This window comes from Neopsephotus bourkii, unplaced genomic scaffold, assembly GCF_033783945.1.
Source record: "Neopsephotus bourkii isolate Nb327-2 ecotype Australia unplaced genomic scaffold, CSIRO-AGI_Nbou_v1 NB_1539, whole genome shotgun sequence".
NCBI classification, from domain to species: domain Eukaryota; kingdom Metazoa; phylum Chordata; class Aves; order Psittaciformes; family Psittacidae; genus Neopsephotus; species Neopsephotus bourkii.
In genome coordinates, this window is record NW_026902015.1 from 721,764 (window position 1) to 740,169 (window position 18,406).

General features: G+C 41.7%; 1 protein-coding gene across 5 annotated transcripts in view; it reads left to right on the forward strand.

The window, feature by feature from the left end:
* Nucleotides 1–2,172: 2,172 nt before the first annotated feature.
* HYCC1 (hyccin PI4KA lipid kinase complex subunit 1) overlaps nucleotides 2,173–18,406 on the forward strand; it is a 44,803-nt gene continuing 28,569 nt past the window's right edge. For 4 of the 5 annotated variants that reach the window (XM_061370329.1, XM_061370331.1, XM_061370333.1 and 1 more), the window contains exon 1: nucleotides 2,173–2,290. The gene's annotated coding sequence lies outside the window, so the exon portion shown is untranslated. The remainder of the gene's footprint in view (nucleotides 2,291–18,406) is intronic. The other variant, XM_061370330.1, reaches the window with a different exon arrangement.

An 18,406-nucleotide genomic window follows, 5' to 3' on the forward strand; every position in this document is an offset into this window, starting at 1 on the left:
ATTAACAAACTCCTCCTGTACTGCTGTATCCTTGCTCCCATTGCTTGTTCTCTGGTCCATGCTGCTCAGACAACTGCAGGATTGAGCAGTAAACCAGCTCAGGAAACAGAACTGTGTTAAAAATCCCTTGGTTTTGCTACTAGGTTCTTTTCAGGCTGAATTGATTTGGTGTTTCGTCCAACTGTTGGGTCACAAAACCCAGAAGGGTCTTGGGAGTAGCTAAAGGCAGCAGGTGGGAAGGATATTGTGATGGGAGTCTTGTGTGCCTGCACTGTTGTTGACAGAAGTAGTGGTGGAAACGCAGAGATATTCAGATAAAGATCTTAACCTCCCCCCCTCACGCCTCCCAAACCATTAAGTATTCTGGCTGTGATTCAGATATATATTCTTTCTAAGGTAGAAATTTATTATCTCACTCATGAAGTTCCATCTGGTTGTTCCTAAGATTATGGCATTTGATTGTCTCTCTTCACCTGAGTAAAATAATACAGCTTTTTTTTATACCTTTATTGGAACTAATATCATCTTTCTTTTCAGGAAAGCAGACCTGTTTTATCCAGTGTCATAGAAACTGTTGCCAGAATGAATTTAGGCCGCAAGATAGTGGGTGTATTATAAAGACAAATGGCTCACTAAGAAAGACATTTATACTCTAAAAGTAGTTTTTCTGTATAATAATTTGTATTATAAAAGATCCTTGAAAATAATGCATACATTTTGTTGCCAGTAAATTAAAATTATGTGCTAGATACCCACGGGAATGAATGGTACAACAGTACAAGTCTAGACACAGCTCAGACAGAAAGATACTGACGTATGTACACAGGGTGGCCAGGGAAGCTTGCAGAAGTGCATTGAACCTGCCATTGTCTCAGGTTCAAGGCTCCAGGGAAGTCAATAAACTTTTATGTGAAGACATTGTCTACCTGTGCAGACTCATTTAGGAAATTAAGACTGGTAAGGCATAGAAGAGCATGGCTTTTAAATGAGTAGTTGTGTGCGACAAGGCTTTGTGACAGTGAGGATTGGTGGAGCTAATTCGGGCTCTGTCATTACATGGTATTTGACACTGACCAAATCACAACCTGCTTGCCTCAGTGTCGGCACACAGCGATTATATTGCTGATTAACTTAATCTTTATTAATCCTGAAGATTTCCATAAGCGTGTGCTTCTGAGGATTAAAGCTTCATCCTCAAAGCACGCTTGCAAAGAAACTCTGGTCCTAACAAAAAAAAGTAGACTGAGCTTCAGTTAAAACAAAAAGGAGCTGGTTATGCAGTGTTCAGTTTTATTTCAAGACCATTCTTCAGAGCAATCCAAGGATGAAGTCAGTAGAGAGTAAAAACAAAATAAGTACTTGTAATTGAAAAGGGCCTTAGAGTATTGTGGAATGGAACTTGTCCACAATTGCTGCACTCTGGGAAGGCTCATAGGAATCCAGAACCTAACGAACGCTGAAGACGGGACATGAAAAACGGAGAGGCATCCAATGAGGCATTCCCATTTCCCTGGCGGACCTGTCAGCCAGTATCTCTGCGAGGGCTGGGGCGTTAGAGGCTGTACTTGGCTCAACAGTCCGTGACTCAGTCTGTCACCAGCTCCGGTTTCGTTTCCAGCGGTGGCAGGAGGTGGGTGTCCATGTGCTTTCTGACAGCGGCAACACACGCTCCCCGTGCCGGCTCCCCCCAGCCCTCCCCCGGCGCGCCCCCTGCGCGTTTCGCTCGGTGTGACAGCTCCCGCCAGCGCTCCGGCAGCGTGCGCTTCCCGCCGCTACGGATGGACCATCTCCCCTCGGGGCACGGCCCTCACCAGCGCCCCGGGTCAGCCTCGCCTTCCTCGGCCGCGGGGCTGGGTTCTGCCCGGCGCCGGAGGCACGTTGCCGATGCAGCCCCGGCGGGGAAACAATGACTTGTCTCACCCCACGGAGCTGCCACCGCCTCTCGCATTTCCGGGCCTGCGGCTGCGGGACGCGACCACCGCCCCCCTCCCTCCCGGGGCGCCTTCACAGACCGGCGACCCCCCCAACCCCGGCCCCGCCGCCGCCCGCCCTCGGAGCGGGGCAGCACCACCCACTGGGGGAGAGGAGGGAGAGGGTGCCCGCACGGTCCGCTCTGCCACTCTATTGGCTGGCGTGACCGCGCTTTGTGCTCTGATTGGTTGCGGTCGCCGCCAGGCAGCAGCGGGGTCGGGCGGTGCCAGCCCGCCACCGCCCGCGCTCGCCGCTGTCGCTCCCGGCGGGCGAGTAAGTCGGCGAGCGGCGGCGGAGGCGGGCCCGGCGGGCGGGACGGGTGAGTTCGGTTAGCGGCCGCTCCCGTAGGGCCAACTTTTCTTTCGCGGGGCTGGAGCAGCCCCTCAGCGCCGGCGGGATGGTTGTGCGGTTGGGCAGGTAACGGCCGGCTGCAGTGAGCCCCTCAGGCTCTGGGGTCCCGCGCGCCTCCCCGGGGCAGCCGTCGGTGCGCGGTTACCCGCGGGGTTCGCCCGGTGTGCGAAGGGCGCAGGCATGGACGGGGCGGCAGAGTTGCCGCTGCAGGGCTGGGTGAAGGGCCGGTGCTCGGTGCGCGGCGGGGGGCGGTGGAGGGGCAGGGCCGGCGCCCTGAGGGGGTCGGCCGTCGCCCCTCCCGCCTTGCTAAGGGAAGCTGGTCTCTGTCCGCGGGGCGGGGCCGCGCTCCGGACGCCGGCTGCAGCTTTCCCCTTCCCGGGGTCCTCCCCGGGCGCTGCTGGCGTTTCGGCTGCGTCTGGGTCCTCCCGCGCCCGGTCTCGCTCGGGTCGCGGGCGGCGATCGGGGAGGGCGGAGGAGGGAAGCGGCGGCCTCGGCGCGGCGGCTCGGGCCAGCGGGGTCAGTTGTGTCGGCTGGAGGAGGCAGTGGGGGGTGCGGGCAGCCGGCTGCGGGCTAGACAAAGGAGCTGCTCCCGCGGGTCTCCCCGAGCAGCGTGGTGCCTGGAGCTGACTTCTCGCTCCCCGGCTGTGAGCGTGTGCCTACTCGCTCGTGGGAAGATCTGGGACAGAGTTCAGTGACGTGCTGTGGAATACATCCACTCTAACCCATCTTTTCCGCGTGTTTTTTGTTTTTCCTGCCGCGTTGATTTCGGTGTCCGCGGGTAGGGACGCAGGGAGGTGGCTGCAACAGTTGTAATTGCTCAGAGTTTGTGTTTGAGGTTCACCAGTGGGAAGCGCCGCAGACTGCGGGGGGTTGTGCCTGTGCAGGCTTCGATATTTGACTTCCCGCACGTTACACTGAAGTAACTTTCCATCTGCTTGGTGTTTTAAAGGTAATGGTAAAAACAGAGATAGTGGTAGTGGACATGTCTTGGTCCCTGCAGTCCCCAAAGACCTCACGTTTGTTTTCCATCCAGCTGGATTCTGACTCTGTCCCGAAAAAGCTCCTGAGTCTTAAGTTCTCAAAGGAAAGATCTGTGTACTCGAGGATTTTCAAGTCTTGTTAGCATTGTTTTGTCGTAATCTTTAGTATCGGCTGCTAGTGTGTGAAGACGACTGTCGAAGAACAAAAGATGAAAGTTTCTATGAAGTGATTGCTGTTAGCTGCAAATTCCGATTGGGTGATGAGGGTTTTTTTTTTTAAAGGCAACTTGAACAAATGACACGGCAAAGGGGCAAAAAGGCAGTTTTGTGCAGGAAAGCATAGTGACATTGGTGGTTGTTTTTCACTGCCTCTAAAAAGCTTTTCTGCAGTTTCTCTCTCCAGTAATGCAGATAGATGCTATGGAGTCTATTCAGAAGCTTGTGCTTTTCACAGAATGCCTTCGTCTATGACAGTGCCTTGCTTCTGTTGTCCTCTCCTCCTTCCAACAAGTTCTCGGATGTTGTGAAAAGTAACCAGAGTTGTAAAGGTTGGTCAATTTCACTTACACTCTGTTCTACTTTCATCAGTGAAGTACTTTTGGTACCAGTAATGTCTTTGAAGCTGAGTTCTAGATCCATCTGGCACTACTCTTGGACATATTTTTCCTCCCAAGAAGACAATATGAAAATATTACTTCTGAAATGCAAAACTCGGCTGCATTTCTCTGTGATAATCTCTTTATGAGACAAGGTACTTTAAGCCAGCCTTTTATCAGAGGGATGACAATTTTCAGGAAGTTCAGTATAACTTCTGGTGATTTTTAACTGTAGCAGTTCACTTCCTTTCAGTGTTGAGCTCTCTTTAAGTTATGAGTTGGATTTATTCAGAATGCCTTTTACAAGGAAAAGGGCTTTCATGGGCAGAATCGTGCTGAACTCCTGCCGTGGTCTTGTGAATGGGAGGGTTTTCTTTCACTTGAGAGTCCATGGTAGTCATGTTCACAGGCATAGCTGGGTAGTTAAGTCACTTGGATTCTAATTTTGTAAGGACTTGTATTGCAAACAAGCGTGTGCTTGAGATACTGCAAGGCTAGGCACTACAAATGGTATGTGTCATCTGTATTTCACCTAGCACAATGGAGCTGGCATTAAGCTGGGAGAAGAGCCCATTTACTGATGCATATGTTATGACTGTATCAAACCTAATAGTAAGTCATTGAATTAAAGTCTAATTTTTAGTGCATTTTAGTGTAAAACCCCAACATCTTGAACCTTCTTTGTATGTTCATGTCAGGAAATTAATTTTCATTAGTTCCTGCCTTAAGGTAGGAACTCTTAACCCATCACTGACTTTAATACATGCAATTTGTTGTGTTCATTCTAGAGACTTACTGGTTATCAAATGCTGGCTAATGCCTGGCTGTCTTAATTACAAAGTAAATACATATTTTATGGTCTGATGTGACACTGTTTTGTTTCAGGTTGTGTGGAAGATGCATAGCTTGAGAAATCTGCATGATTTATGAGCAAAAATTCACAGTTCCCAGACTTTCCTTTGGGACTAAGAGCCTGTGGAGTACTCTTTACATTTGAGGCTTTCAGATGAAATTTTCATGAGGCTTAGATGCTTATGTTATAAGAATATTAAAATACAGTAGCACTTGAGCTCTTAACAAAGATCACCTAGGCACTCTGCAAATGTACAAAGCTTGTATCAGGAACAGTTTAGACATAAATTTGTTGAGTGGATCACCCTCTTGGGTTTAATTATCAAGCCTTTGCTTGATACTGGCATGTAGTGGTAGGATAAGGAGGGGGGTTGCTTTAAACCAGAAGATTGCAGATTTAGGTTAGATCTTAGGAAGAAATTACTGTGAGGATGGTGGAATAAACTGGCACAGGTTGTCCTGAGAAGCTGTGGCTGCCCCATCCCTGGCAGTGTTCAAGGCCAGGTTGGACAGAGCCTTGGGCAGCATGGTCTTAGTGTGGGGCACCCCTGCCCATGACAAGGGCGTTGGAACTGGATGATCTTTTAAGGTCCCTTCCAACCCAAATCATTCTGTTCTCGGTGTATCCTGGCATGCTTTCTCTCTTGCAAATGCAAGACTGAGTACAAAGCTTGTACTTAAGTCTGCCATAGGATTTGTGGGGGTAGTTTTGTTAGCATAAATGGAGATTACAGATGTGAACCTCTGCATTTGTGTCTTATTTAAAGTGTTACCAGTGACCAATCTTCCAGGGGCAATATGGATAAAGTTTATGCAGGAGATCCTGTCATCCTGTATAGGGTGTATGATTATATGACCATTGCTGTGTGCATGCTGTGTCTTTGAATTTGGAAGAGCTCAAATCTGAAACTATCGCACTTTAGAAAAACTAAAGGCTGCAGATTTGTATTTATTTACCAAGGTGTAATACCCTGATGACTAGCATATGCTGTGTAATCTCCAAAACTTCTTGTACATTGTTATGAAAGTTCAATGTGCTTAAAACCTGCATTTTATATGCAGCATTTTTCAGTGTGTTGGTTTGTAGTTGGTTGGATGTATTTGGAAGTATTTATTGCTTTACTGGAATCTGATAGTTTTCCTCCTTAACAAAATTACAGCTTTTGATCTGTTAATGCTGTTGTTTGTGTGAGCATAAAATCTTCCCACCTTCATTAGAATTGTAGGCATGATACCTTTTAAATCTGCATTTTCTTTCTTCGCTGGAAAAAGTGGTCCTTTTGTCAGTTTGCTGTCCTCAGTTGCCAGAACTGACATGGTGATGTATTAAATGCACATTTGGGAAGAGAATGTGCTGGCGTTAAAACATATTTTTATTAGCCTCATTTAATTAGGAACTTAAATTGGATTAATTAATTTGATATGCTTCTTGAGATAGTCTTGGAAGGCAATAACAAAGCATTGTCAGGATAAGGACTGAAATCTGTGTCAGAATGGTGGTGTTGAAGACAAGGATTACTAAAAGGATGAAAGTTTTTTGAACGTGGAGCAACTGCATATTGTTGCAAGGCTGTGTTTAAAGCTTCAAGGCTGCTCAAGCTCTGCATGCCATTAATATCATGGCATCATAGAGCAGAGTTGGAAAGGACCTTAAGATCATCTAGTTCCAGCCCCACTGTTATGAGCAGGTATGCCCCTCACTGGACCATGTTGTGCAAGCTCTGTCCAACCTGACCTTGAACACTGCCAGGGACGGAGCATTTACCACTTCTTTGAGCAACTTGTTCCAGTGCCTCATCAGAATCTTCCCTATACGTCTATTATAAGTGTATACACATGCTTCTAAGGTGAAGTGCTTCTGCATATTCTCAAGATTGTCTTTATGAATAACTGACATTTAAATTATTTGAAGTTATTTGAAAACACTGGCAAAATTTGAAAGATTTTCCGTGAGTCCATAGGGTGAAATGCTTCTGCATTTGTTATTGTAAATAATAAGATTTCTATCAGAATTTGTGCTGGAGCTTTGCTTGAAAGTTCAAACACTCCTGGATTAGATAAAAAACTCCCACAAAACCAAAACCCACCAAACAAAAAACAGCTCCACCGAAACAACATCTGAGAGATCCAACAAGTATGGTTTTAATTTAGCACAGCTAAAATAATGCAGGATATGAGGTGTACTTCTGGTGAACCTGTTGTGAAGCCTTTGTCCTAATTAGGACCACGTTGAAGAGCAGCAGAATAAAAATAGTATGTCAGCTTAGACAGGGAGGGCGACTGTTATTTACAGCTATTTCTTTAGATGCATCCCCACATGAACTTATGTGCTTTAGTAACAGCTGGAAAAGTGGTGAATGAAAGCAGTCTGAAGCATACTGAAACCATCTGAATGTGACACTTTCTTCTCACTGCAGTGGCAGAAATGGGAGGATGTTGGTGTGTTTGTTTGTGTGATAAGTTAAGGGCTATGTTTATAAAGCGTGAGTGTAACTTCCAAATGGCATACAAATTTAATACAAGTGGGTTCAATAAAGAGTTGTTACTAAGAGTATTATTTATTAGAACTGGAATCAATAAAGCATGTAGAATTTGAACAGGTACTCAATCATTATCACTCTTCGGTGTGGAGAATGCCATGAAAAGCGATGGTGTGCATGGAAACATTTTTTAGTTTATTTTAGAAGACCAGCATTGCTGAAGAATGATCTGATCATTGAGAGGAAGACTGGCAACCGGTTCTTTGTCCAAAACATGTATATTTGTCATCTTCTCTCTTCAGCCTCCGATGATCTGAAATGCTGTGTAGCAATGAAAGTGTAACAAAGACACTTAGGTAAAGGCAGTGCTAGCTGAGTAGTGAAACATAACTATTGCTGATGCAGAAGTTGTATTCTATCCTGACTGGATTAAAAATCTCATTCTAAATTTAGTGACAGAAGCTGTATATCTTGGGCACTTTGGTAGCTATTAAAGGCATCTCTCTTTGTTAAGAGATAACCTTTACATTTTGTTGCCTCCTTTTTCTTTTTTTGGAAACTAACCTTTAATTAGAAATGGCATAGTACCTTCTGAAGCCTCACTGGATACTAATTAACTCGCTTCAGTGTTAAATCCGTGCTGTCTCCTACAGTTTCCTGCTGTTTGCACGGGATAAATATTTATGCTTCAGCAAGGCATTAACTTCAACCTGATGAATAGTGCATACAGCTTTAATATTTTTGTTAATGCTAAACACCATTATTCAGTACTATTACTATATTGCAATATTACTCACTATTTCTTTTTAGAAAGGGGGGAAGAAGCCTGTTACACTTTAAATATGCAATAGAGAATTAAATCTGATACTCAATAATTGAACTGTCTAGCAGTCTGAGTATCGTACAGAAGCTAGTGCTGCATACTACAGGGTCTTCATGAGTGTCTGGTTGATGGACAAGGCTGTACTATATCATTGTGACTTATTTTCAAGTGCTTGAATCCTGTTCACATACATAAAGACAATTGTTTCCTATTTTGAATTATTTTAAATACTACAGTATTTGCTATATTAAAACAAATGACTGTAATACATGTAAAAGCATTAAGTTGACCTAATCTTCAAAAACTGCATTTAAAATGTTTTTAAACAGGACACCATCTCTGAAAGTTAGGATACTGTGAATATTTTCATGTCTATCATGTAAGGCATGTTGGATATACTGTAGAAACATCCCTGTCTGAGGAAGCATACTATAGGATCTGTGGGTACAGAATTTAGCACTTTTTTCTCCCCAGTAGCACTCCTCAGTGTTTGCTGGCTGCAGGAAGTTGGGTTACTCTGCCAGAGTTGAAGTAGGTTGCAAAATTAGGCTGCATTGTCATATATTCTGAGTTAGGCTGATGAAGGGGAATTGTTTTGTATTAGAGAATTCCTTAGCTCTTGGTACTTCCCACTAAAGCAATAATTTTGTCTTCCTTATGGTAACTTCGCACTGGATTTTTGCCAGTGAAATTCTGAGTGTTCTACAGTTTGTCATTTAGTAGCACATCTGGCTGAACTAATTACTGTCTCTTAAGTTAATATAATACCTTTTATTATTGACTTTCTTTAGGCTGTGCCAAAATACCTGTCTGCTTCATGTCATGTGCTGTGGACATGCTACTGCTTTTACTCAGTTACAGCTTTTAGGCTCAATAAGCATAGTCTTTCCATTCACATCTCTTATGCCTTTTATTATATTGACTCCATATGTCAGGTCTAGAAAGACTAATAGGTTCCTGCTTTTTTCCTGCTTTGAACTGAACTCCCAGTGCAGGAGCAGGTGAAAGCCTTTTGATGATAGTTCTGCACACCCACTTACACATGCCTTCTGTAGCTTTTCCAGCATTGGTGTAGCATTTACCAATTCCTGCCTGTCTTGAGAGAATGTGATTTACATTTAATTGTAAAGCTGAGGGAAAAAAAAATCAAGTTCCTTTCCCCGTTCACTGTTTTCTTAGCAGCATTTTGTGTCAGTATTGTAAATAACAAGCGTTCTTACCACAGTGGTGTTGTGATGAGACGCTGCAGACAATAAGGCTTGTCATGTTACTTAGTGAAACTCAACAAAGGGAACATCTGTTTTGTAGAGTATTTAATGATACTGCTTGAACTATCAGAATTCTGTTGTTTTGGCCAGAATTGGTTGAAATTTTGTTGAATTTTTAGTCTTCCTGCCCTTTTTGCCTTGTATTAGAGATGTAGACTTGATACCTCTTCTTCTTGCAATTTTTTGCTGCCTTGGTAATTTTTGTTTGATAGATGTATTTGCAATAGTATTCTTTTTTGTCTTATGCTAAAATTTAAGTGTGTCTGAAGCATATGCATCTTCACTGGTTACCAGTAATTCTTACTAGAATGTAATATTTTTTTCTGCAGTGATACATTATCCCAAGCTGTTGTTACTGGCAAGGTGAAGCTGTAAACGGGAAACTGATGAGGGTTTTCCACCTGAAACTCAACATAATGAGATTTCTTTACACTACCCAGTTCCTTTGCATCCATAATGCATAATGTTAATTCCTTAAGGGAATAATGAAAATCTTTGATTCATTCCCATTTTATGGGTATTCAAAAGTGTCTTATATGTTTTGTCCTATTCTGGCAAAGAACTGGATGAAAGCTCACCTATGTTGAATAGTTCACCTGTTGGAGTGAGTCCAGAGGAGGCCACGAAGATGATCAGGGAGCTGGAGCACCTCTCCAGTGAAGACAGGCTGAAAAGAGCTGGGCTTGTTCAGCCTCGAGAAGAGAAAGCTCTGGGGAGACCTTAGGGCAACTTCCAGTGCCTAAAGGCTGTGACAAGAGATCTGGAGAGGGGCTTTTTACAGGGGCATGTAGGAATAGGACAAGGGGGAATGGCTTTAAATGTGACAGAGGGTAGGTTTAGATTAGACATTAGGAAGAAGCTCTTTACTGTGAGGGTGCTGAGGTGCTGGCACAGGGTGCCCAGAGAGGCTGTGGCTGCCCCATTCCTGGCAGTGTTCAAGGCCAGGTTGGACAGGGCTTGGAGCAACCTGCTCTAGTGGAAGTGTTTCTGCCTGTGACAAGGGGTTGGAACTGGATGAGCTTTAATGTCCCTTCCAACACAAACCATTCTCTGATTCTGGGTTCACCAAGTTGCAGCAATCTGGTGGAACAGTGACAGGACTGACTTCCTTAATCGTCTACAGTTGGTTATGGTTGTTGTTTTTTTTTGTGTGTGTGTGGTAAAAAAAGTCCTGTATAAATTAAGTAGCAGCAGTAGGATGCATGCTTCACATCAAGGGAAGAAGGAGCAGCTAAAAGAAGGTTCCTGCTTGTGCAGTAAACAGAGGAACTGACAAAAGTGTGAATAGGAAGTTAACTGATGAAACAAGAACTAAATAACGCCACATTTACGATTCCAGAAGTTCCTCAAATGTGTCTACTGATTTTTAAATGATAGGTGTATGATCTTTTTGTCTTGTGCAATTAGCCTCCACCCTCCAAATGCTGTTTGAAAAGTGTCCATTCACTGAGATTATATTTGCTTTTTCCTCTCATGTGGCACAGCTTACTTTGCTCTTGGTCCATTGCAACGCCTCGTTCCTGTGGATAGGACAGTTTGTACGAGCATAACATGTTGCTTGCTAGGGTTGTTAAACTGTATTGATATCATTCAGCTCAGGTTCATTTGAGTCCACTGTGTCCCACATACACTTGTAGTCAATGACCAATTTCAATATATTGTCATAATGGCATCTGCCATTCAAGCAACTTTTCAGTTGCTGCATGCAAGTGGAATATGCTAAATTAGTTCCAAGCTCATGAGCTTCAGATTATTATCAAAACAAATTTTGACTACTTTGGTGTTAGGCACAGAAATATTTGTCAGGTTCTAAATAATGAACTCTGTGCTCTAAACCAGGGGTCTGAGTTTGTAACTTGAATATTAAAGTACCACTCTTTCATTCTAGAAATACTAGATACGTAGGTCTCACAGTTCACACAAATCAGGCCTTTTTTCTGTTTTGAGCAGAAGACATCTTGGGATTTAGTGAGAATACAAATAAACAGGAAAAGAAAATGCATGCATGCTCTGTTATTTATAATATTAAACTGTTCTCTGCTACCTAAGCATTATCAATATAAATTCATCAGACACTATCTATTTTTATGGCTTTGGAACAATGGCATATAAATGACACCATTTACTCTGCAAATCATTATATCAGTTGTTCAAATAAGTGTCCCTCCAGAACCTATGTAACTTGAGTTTTGTGAGGTTTGTATTTCTTTCTTGGAATAACTAATGTTCTGAGTTTAGATGCTTTCATGTTTTCAACTCTTTGCTTGAAGATCTTTCTCATCTAATACTAATTCAGTCTAAATTAAAATGCTGTACAAAGCGAGACAACACCTATTTTTTTCCTTCTCTGTCACTATTATGCTTTTGGGTTTTGAGGTTTTGGGGTTTTTTTATACAATACAAGATGTATAGGGAAGTAGATTATCTGAGACTTCAAGTTGCACACACACTTAGTACTGCAGCACTGAAATGATATGTGGCAGTAGAGCATTTCATGAATACATCTTTTCTAAATGAAAGAGAATTTTGGGTCCTGCTGTTACTTTTTAAAAGTTTTAGTTAAAAGTCACGTTTTTCTGTTGCTTAAAGAGTGTGTAGAAACCACAGAGTTTTTGGCTGCTCTGAAGGTCCTTGTGAGTATAACAGGCTCGTGCAGGAGGGCGTTCGTGGCCAGTGGGGGAGGAGGGGATGAGGAAGAGCAAGAAGACTGCCAAGGAGAGATAAAGCATTTTTGCCCTGAAGCTGTTTAACACAGCATTATGTGCCTATATTGATGGATCAGTTTAATCCTGCAACTTAACAGGGAGCAATCATCAACCATTCAAAGCAAATGAAATCCTAAGTTTTTTTCAGTATTGATATACCCCCCTTCTGGAAAATACACTTTCATATATTTTATTTTTTGCTATCAAAATGAGCCACTAAAGCATGTATTAATAGACCACCATAAACCTCTTCTTGCTATAAAATCTGTGGTGTATTCCTAATAGCAAGGTTCCTGCTTTTCTCTCATGATCTTTGGGGAAATGGTAGAATGGTATACTGGAGATGATATTTTGCAAAGAATAGTGTTAGGGTGGTGGGATGTATCATAGCACTCACTTAAAACAGATGCTCTGGAGTAAAAGTAGGCTCAAATCTTTCCATTGCAGTCTTATTTGATAATGTCTGATGTTATTACACTATACTGTAGATCTACCCTGGGTAAATGCACCATAATGGTTATTTCTGCAGTGTGTTTCTGTGTTCTTTAAAGCCTGTTTCTGGGACATCCAAATCACTGACCTGTGCTAGCATTTATGCCAAAAGTGCAGTTTCATGCTTGTTTCACATGGAGTGTGTTGGTCTTTCTAAGTTGCAAGCAGAAGCTCTTTGAGAGGATAGTTCGTATTTGGTTTACATGAAAGTTTACAAATGCTTGCAGTAGGAGTCCAGGTTGTAGAGAGACCTTTTAACTGGACACACGCAATAAAATAATGTTAATGCTTTTAACGTGCTATTGTTAAAAGCTTCTAGAACTTAAACCAACTACTTTTTTGGCAAATAAAAATAAGTCACTTCTGAAGCATAAGCAACTTCTGCAACTTAATCCTCAGTTTGTGGAGTTCATCACATTTTGCAGAGGCAGAAGGAAGAGTCAGTAGAAGTGAAGTCCCAGAAGCTGCTACAAAATTTCTTCCCCATGGGGCTTGTGTAACAGCATCTAACTAACATCAGCTTCTGGCTTGCAGGTATGCATCTCTGCCTTTCACATTAAATGAGGTGCAGATACCTGGAATGGGCTTGAAAACTGGCAGAATCACGTGGAATCTCATTCTCGGCTAGTGGAATTGGGAATTTTTGGATGATGTTGCTGCTAAAAAAGTAGAAACTGAAGAGTATTACAAATGGAAGGCAAAGAACCTGCCTAAACTCCTGTCCCTGTTTTGTGAGCTGAGTCTTTCTGCTTCTGATATGTCACTGCAAAGCTACTTGACAGATGAATGCTTTTCCATTTGTTGTAGGTGCAGCTACATGCTGTAATGGTAGAAGGTGTTGGAATTGTGCCTTTAACAGTTGATGCTTAGAGATGAAGTACTGTGCCTGCTCAGTTCTCCATGTGCTATTTAGGTCATGCCAAGCTATTGTGCAGTATCTGCTTATGCATGCTTTACACTGAGAGTCTTTCCAACAGCTGAATTACCTAACACCTTTGTTTTTGATATGTGGCTGAAAGTTCTGAAAGAAGTCTCACTGAGATTACTTGCAATTTTCACTTGGAAAACTTATTTTTAAAATTAGCTTGAGCAAACAGACTTCATGAACAGCTAGATTAAATGAGTAACTGCTTGTACAGGTATACTACAGTAGCACTGAAGTTTGAGAAGGCAGGAAACTAGATGTCACAGCATTGCTACCGAAATAATGCCATCTGCTAAGATCACTGGTTACTTCAAGACTTGTATGCAGCACTGGACCAACAGCTGTAGCATAGTTATTCTCTCTCTCTGCATAGTTTATTCTATTTCACTACTTATATTTGGTTTTGGGTTTCAGGGAAACTTCCTCATTTCATAGGGATGTAACACATTTTGGGCTTAGGGAAACTAGGGCATGTGAGAACAGTAAGTTTACTTTGCTTGGGGTTCCATAGAGAACGTTCTTGTTAGTGGGTAACTTCTGTAGTGATGCTTTCCCTCACAGAAGTGGTAAGAGCACTGTGTCATCAACTGTGGTATTGCCTGCTCACAGATGCTCTTGGCAGAAGTTACAGGAGTGCTGATACCCAGGAAATAGAGAACATTTTTAAAGTTTTCTAGTTCATTCTTATCAGAGCATAAAGAAAATACATTTCTTTTAGTACTATGAAATTATGTGGCTAAAGCAAAAACTCGAAAACCAGTGTGGGTTAGGTCACTTTTGTATTATTAGTTCACCATTCCATTTAACACATTTCTTTTTGTCATTTCAGTTATGTTTGGTTAAGTTGTGGTTGTATTTTAGTGTTATTTTTAATTTCTTTTTCCTTATGATGTGTGCAGTTATTACCTCGATTTTTCTTTGTGTATATTAAACTGTTAACTATATTAATCCAGAATAACAACACATAAGAAAGAAGCATAGAAAAGCTGACACTTGAGGACATACGGCAAATGGAATAGCTTGAGAGTAGGGTTCTTGCAGGCTACAGAACAGGATGTAATCAGAGTAAGCTGACTTATAGGTGGTGAGTTTTGTCTCACTGTGGTTATCAGTACAGCAGTTGTACTTACAGTCTGCTTTAGTGCAGAAGACAGCAAGAAAGAAATAGTAAAGTGGGATAAAAAAAAAAACAAGTTGTGGAAGTGATTTCATCTTTATCTTCAGTTTGGTACTGTGCTGCTAGGGCTGCTTTTGTACTGCTCTAGCAATATAAATCTGGTTTACAATGGCTTGTATAAATGCAAGCAAATATTTCAAAGTAGAATCTCATATCTCAGCGAGTTGTTTAGCTGTCATGAGTCATTTGGTTGTCTTGAAAGTTATCGCCTTACTGGTTGAGGGCAAATACAAGGTTAGTTGTGTAAAAAGGTGATTTGTAATTGTTGATTGCTAATCTGAAGTTGAGCAAATAGAATTGTCAGGAGTCAAAGATCAGGATTAAAATCTTTAAAAGCCATTTCTTATAGGGATACTACCTTCTGTTCAAGAGTTTTTTAGGAAGCTTTTGTCATGAATGTTTTGGGTCATGTGTTCCTTCACAACTATTTGCAGGCTTTGTAAATGGAATTATCACCTTAACTGTAGGTGGCCTCGGGGTGGGGTGGGTGTGGGGGATCTTTTTCCTGTTAACGGAATTGAAATGTTGTAAAGGCCGAGTTATAGTTGGATGTGTCAAGTAGTTGTGTGTAGGTTTCAGGACTGCAAAGTGTCAATATTCTGTGGTGCTGGATTGTTTGCCCAAGGAACAAATGCATTTAAGAGAGTTATAGTTTCTATACAGTCTAGTGAATGTACGATTTCTTTCTTTAGAGTAACTATTTTTTTTCCTTATTTGCTGTTACTAAAACTGAATTGTCTCATCTGTGGCTGAATATTATTAGACCTGTGATTTTAAAAATCTGTAATGTATATCCTTCAAGAGGACTTTTCCATTTGATTGGCAAATACCATTTTGTTGTACCCCAAGTGTAAAGCGTTCAAGAAGCATATGTGCAGAGGAAATCTTTTTTAAATCTTTGTTATGGAAATGTCCATTGACCCCTGACTCTTCAAGGCTGATGCTCCACATTGTGATCTAAAGTGTAAGCTGCAATTAAGGTGGTTGCTTCTAGCACTGATGGAGGGAAGGGAACAGTAGGAGGGGAGAGCAGCAAAACTGAAAAATGCCCTTGGCAATGTGAAATTCAAATCGACTGCAGTTTCAGTTCCTAAAGCTCAGTAACCTTTACAAATCACTGGGGACAAACATTCAAAACAGTTGTCTTTGTGTAGATTCACTGCCCTATTGTGAAGAAGACTACTAATAACCATACTGAATCAGACCAGAATTTTTGAAACCTTGTTGTCTAGCAGTGGCTTTTAATAGAGGCCTAGAGAGGAATTTACAGGGTAAGTTGGAAGAGTGTTTTGCAGGAGCAACTTCTGACTTGACCTATCTGAACAGGAAGAAGTGCTTATATATTTAGTGGCTGTGGATGGATTCTTCCATGATTGTCTCCAAGATTCTTTTTATGCACATTTATGTAAAGTTCATGTACTTGTGACTCAATGCATACTTCTTTCACATTCTTTTTGGTAACTCCTGTTTGCTTTGAGCCTGTCTCCTACAGTTTCACCCAATGCTTGTTAGTTCTCGTGTAAGAAGATGCTAACTCGCAATCACTTGTCATTTTAGGAATGGCTTGAGCCTGTGTCAGTGATGCTTAATGCACCATAGGTATCTTGTTGACACTCCTGATTTTATTCTGATAAGAATTATCAGAGAATATTTGATACTGAGTCTTCAAGCACTGCTTGCATTGTGTATTAGAGTGTGTGACTGTTTCAGGCTGAGCACAATGGATGTTTTGTTTTCTTTGTGCAAGTTTGAAAAATGTCAAGAAGCCAGACCTGGCCTGTATCACTAGAATGAGTTATGCATTGAAATCAGGGAAATACATTCTCTTCTTTGTCAATTTATTCAAGAATACACTTGCCCAAGTGCTCTTTCCTGTTCTGAGGCTTACCAAGGATTGTGTCTTTGTCTCTGAAACAAGCTGGGAGAGAAAGGGGTTTGGCAGTGTGAATTTTAAGTACAGACTGTAGTTCTTAAGTGAGCTTGACGTACGGTGTAGAGCTGATTAAAAAGTTTTTAGTAGTACTTGTACTGCTTGAAAGGGTAGGAAAAGTTGAGTCCTAATTGGCCCTTCTCTACTTCTGTGTACAAACTACTATCAAATACAAGATCAACATGTACCAGGAAATTAACCTCTTAAGGGTCTGGTATATCTGAATGCTCACAAGTCTATTTTGTTGTTGTTCTGGGATGAGTTGACAAATGTGGCTGAGGATTCATAAAAATTCTGTCCCATGTTTCCCATAGGCTAAAAAAAAAAATTTCTTAGTAAATAGCACAAACTTCCAAGCAGATACTTTTCAGATTAGGTAAGGATGCAGTATATGCTTTCCCTCCTTTTCTACCAATTCCCAGAGGACACGACTTGAGCAGTCTTTGGCTTCTGGTTTTATTTTTCCAGTTCTGACTTCCACTAGCAAACACCCACTACTATGCTTCCAGAAGGTCAGTTCTGCAGAGCTTGAGTTCATTCTTCATCCAAGTCCAGCCTCCTTGTACTTAATCCAGATTTCATTTAGATGCATGGATTCTGTGGATGAATTCTACAAAGGCTGGGTAGCTTTAACGAATGGGAAAGCCACCGATTGTGAGAATTTCTTTTTAAAGAGCAGCCTGTGAATGTATTGTCTGTGACTTCCTTCAAGGCCATGGTTTGATATTATTGTATTAAAGGAAAAACATAATTCTTGAGTGACTGGTATGAAAAACTGAAGCTGTTTTAAGTAGGTGAATCCATTACTAAGTTTGCCAGAGAGTACATCTTAATTCCTCTTGGCTTGCCCTTCGCTAGCTCAGTGCATAGCAACTTTCTCTCTGTCCCCCTTCCCCTAAAAATAGTAAATTCAGTAAGTTCATGTTGTGTCTGTGCTGTAATAGGAAAAATCATGGGTTTTGTAGAGATTTTTGTAGAAGTCTCTTCTAAACAAGACTCATTTTGGTCAGATAAATTTGCCTAATATCTTGCTCTGTTTGTACTACTTGTCTTAAAGCAAGAATTGGTATCTCCCATGTAAGGAGAGCTTTATTGTTATATTAGAATAGAGCATGATCAATTTACAGCTCTTAGAGGCTGCTTATTACTTGGGAAAATATCCAGACAAGCCCTAGCTTAAGCTATATCAGAATGGATTGCAGACTTCAAATGGAATGTAAGTTAGACTTATTCTCCTCTTGTTGATATTAGAGCTCAAGTTCCGTATGTCCGACAGTTCCAATGTTAGAGATTATTCAGGGCTCTCTGGCTTAAAGTATGCTTACCTTAAATAGACGTTTTACTAGGAAAGCTGGTTTAATTATTGTTTAGTGTAAATCCTATTTGTTGATGCTAATCCAAGTTGAGAGTCCTGTGGAAAATACTCTTAAGTACTTTTAACTCACAGGGCATAAACAAACAGATAAATTTGTCATGTGTTAGCTGGGCTGCAGTAGCTACACATGCTTTCATGAGGTGGAAAATGTGAAGTAATGTGGTAAGACCTGCAATGAGAGTGTCACCTGAAGTTGCTTTACTTTGTGTGATATATGTATGTTTCTAGTAAAAGTTCAAGAAAGATGGACAACCTGACTCAGAGATCCATCAGAAATAATGTTGTGGTATCATTTAAATCTTTGTGACTCCTTACTCTTCCTGCAACTGTCTTCCATCAGAGCATCCAAATGATTCTGCCTCTTATTCTCTTGGACTGAGGTGCATGGGGACATGCTATGATTCAAAGCTGTTCATCAGCAGTATTGATTTGTGGGGACAAAAGCAGTTTGTTTTTAAAGAAAATCTCAAACTCCACTCCT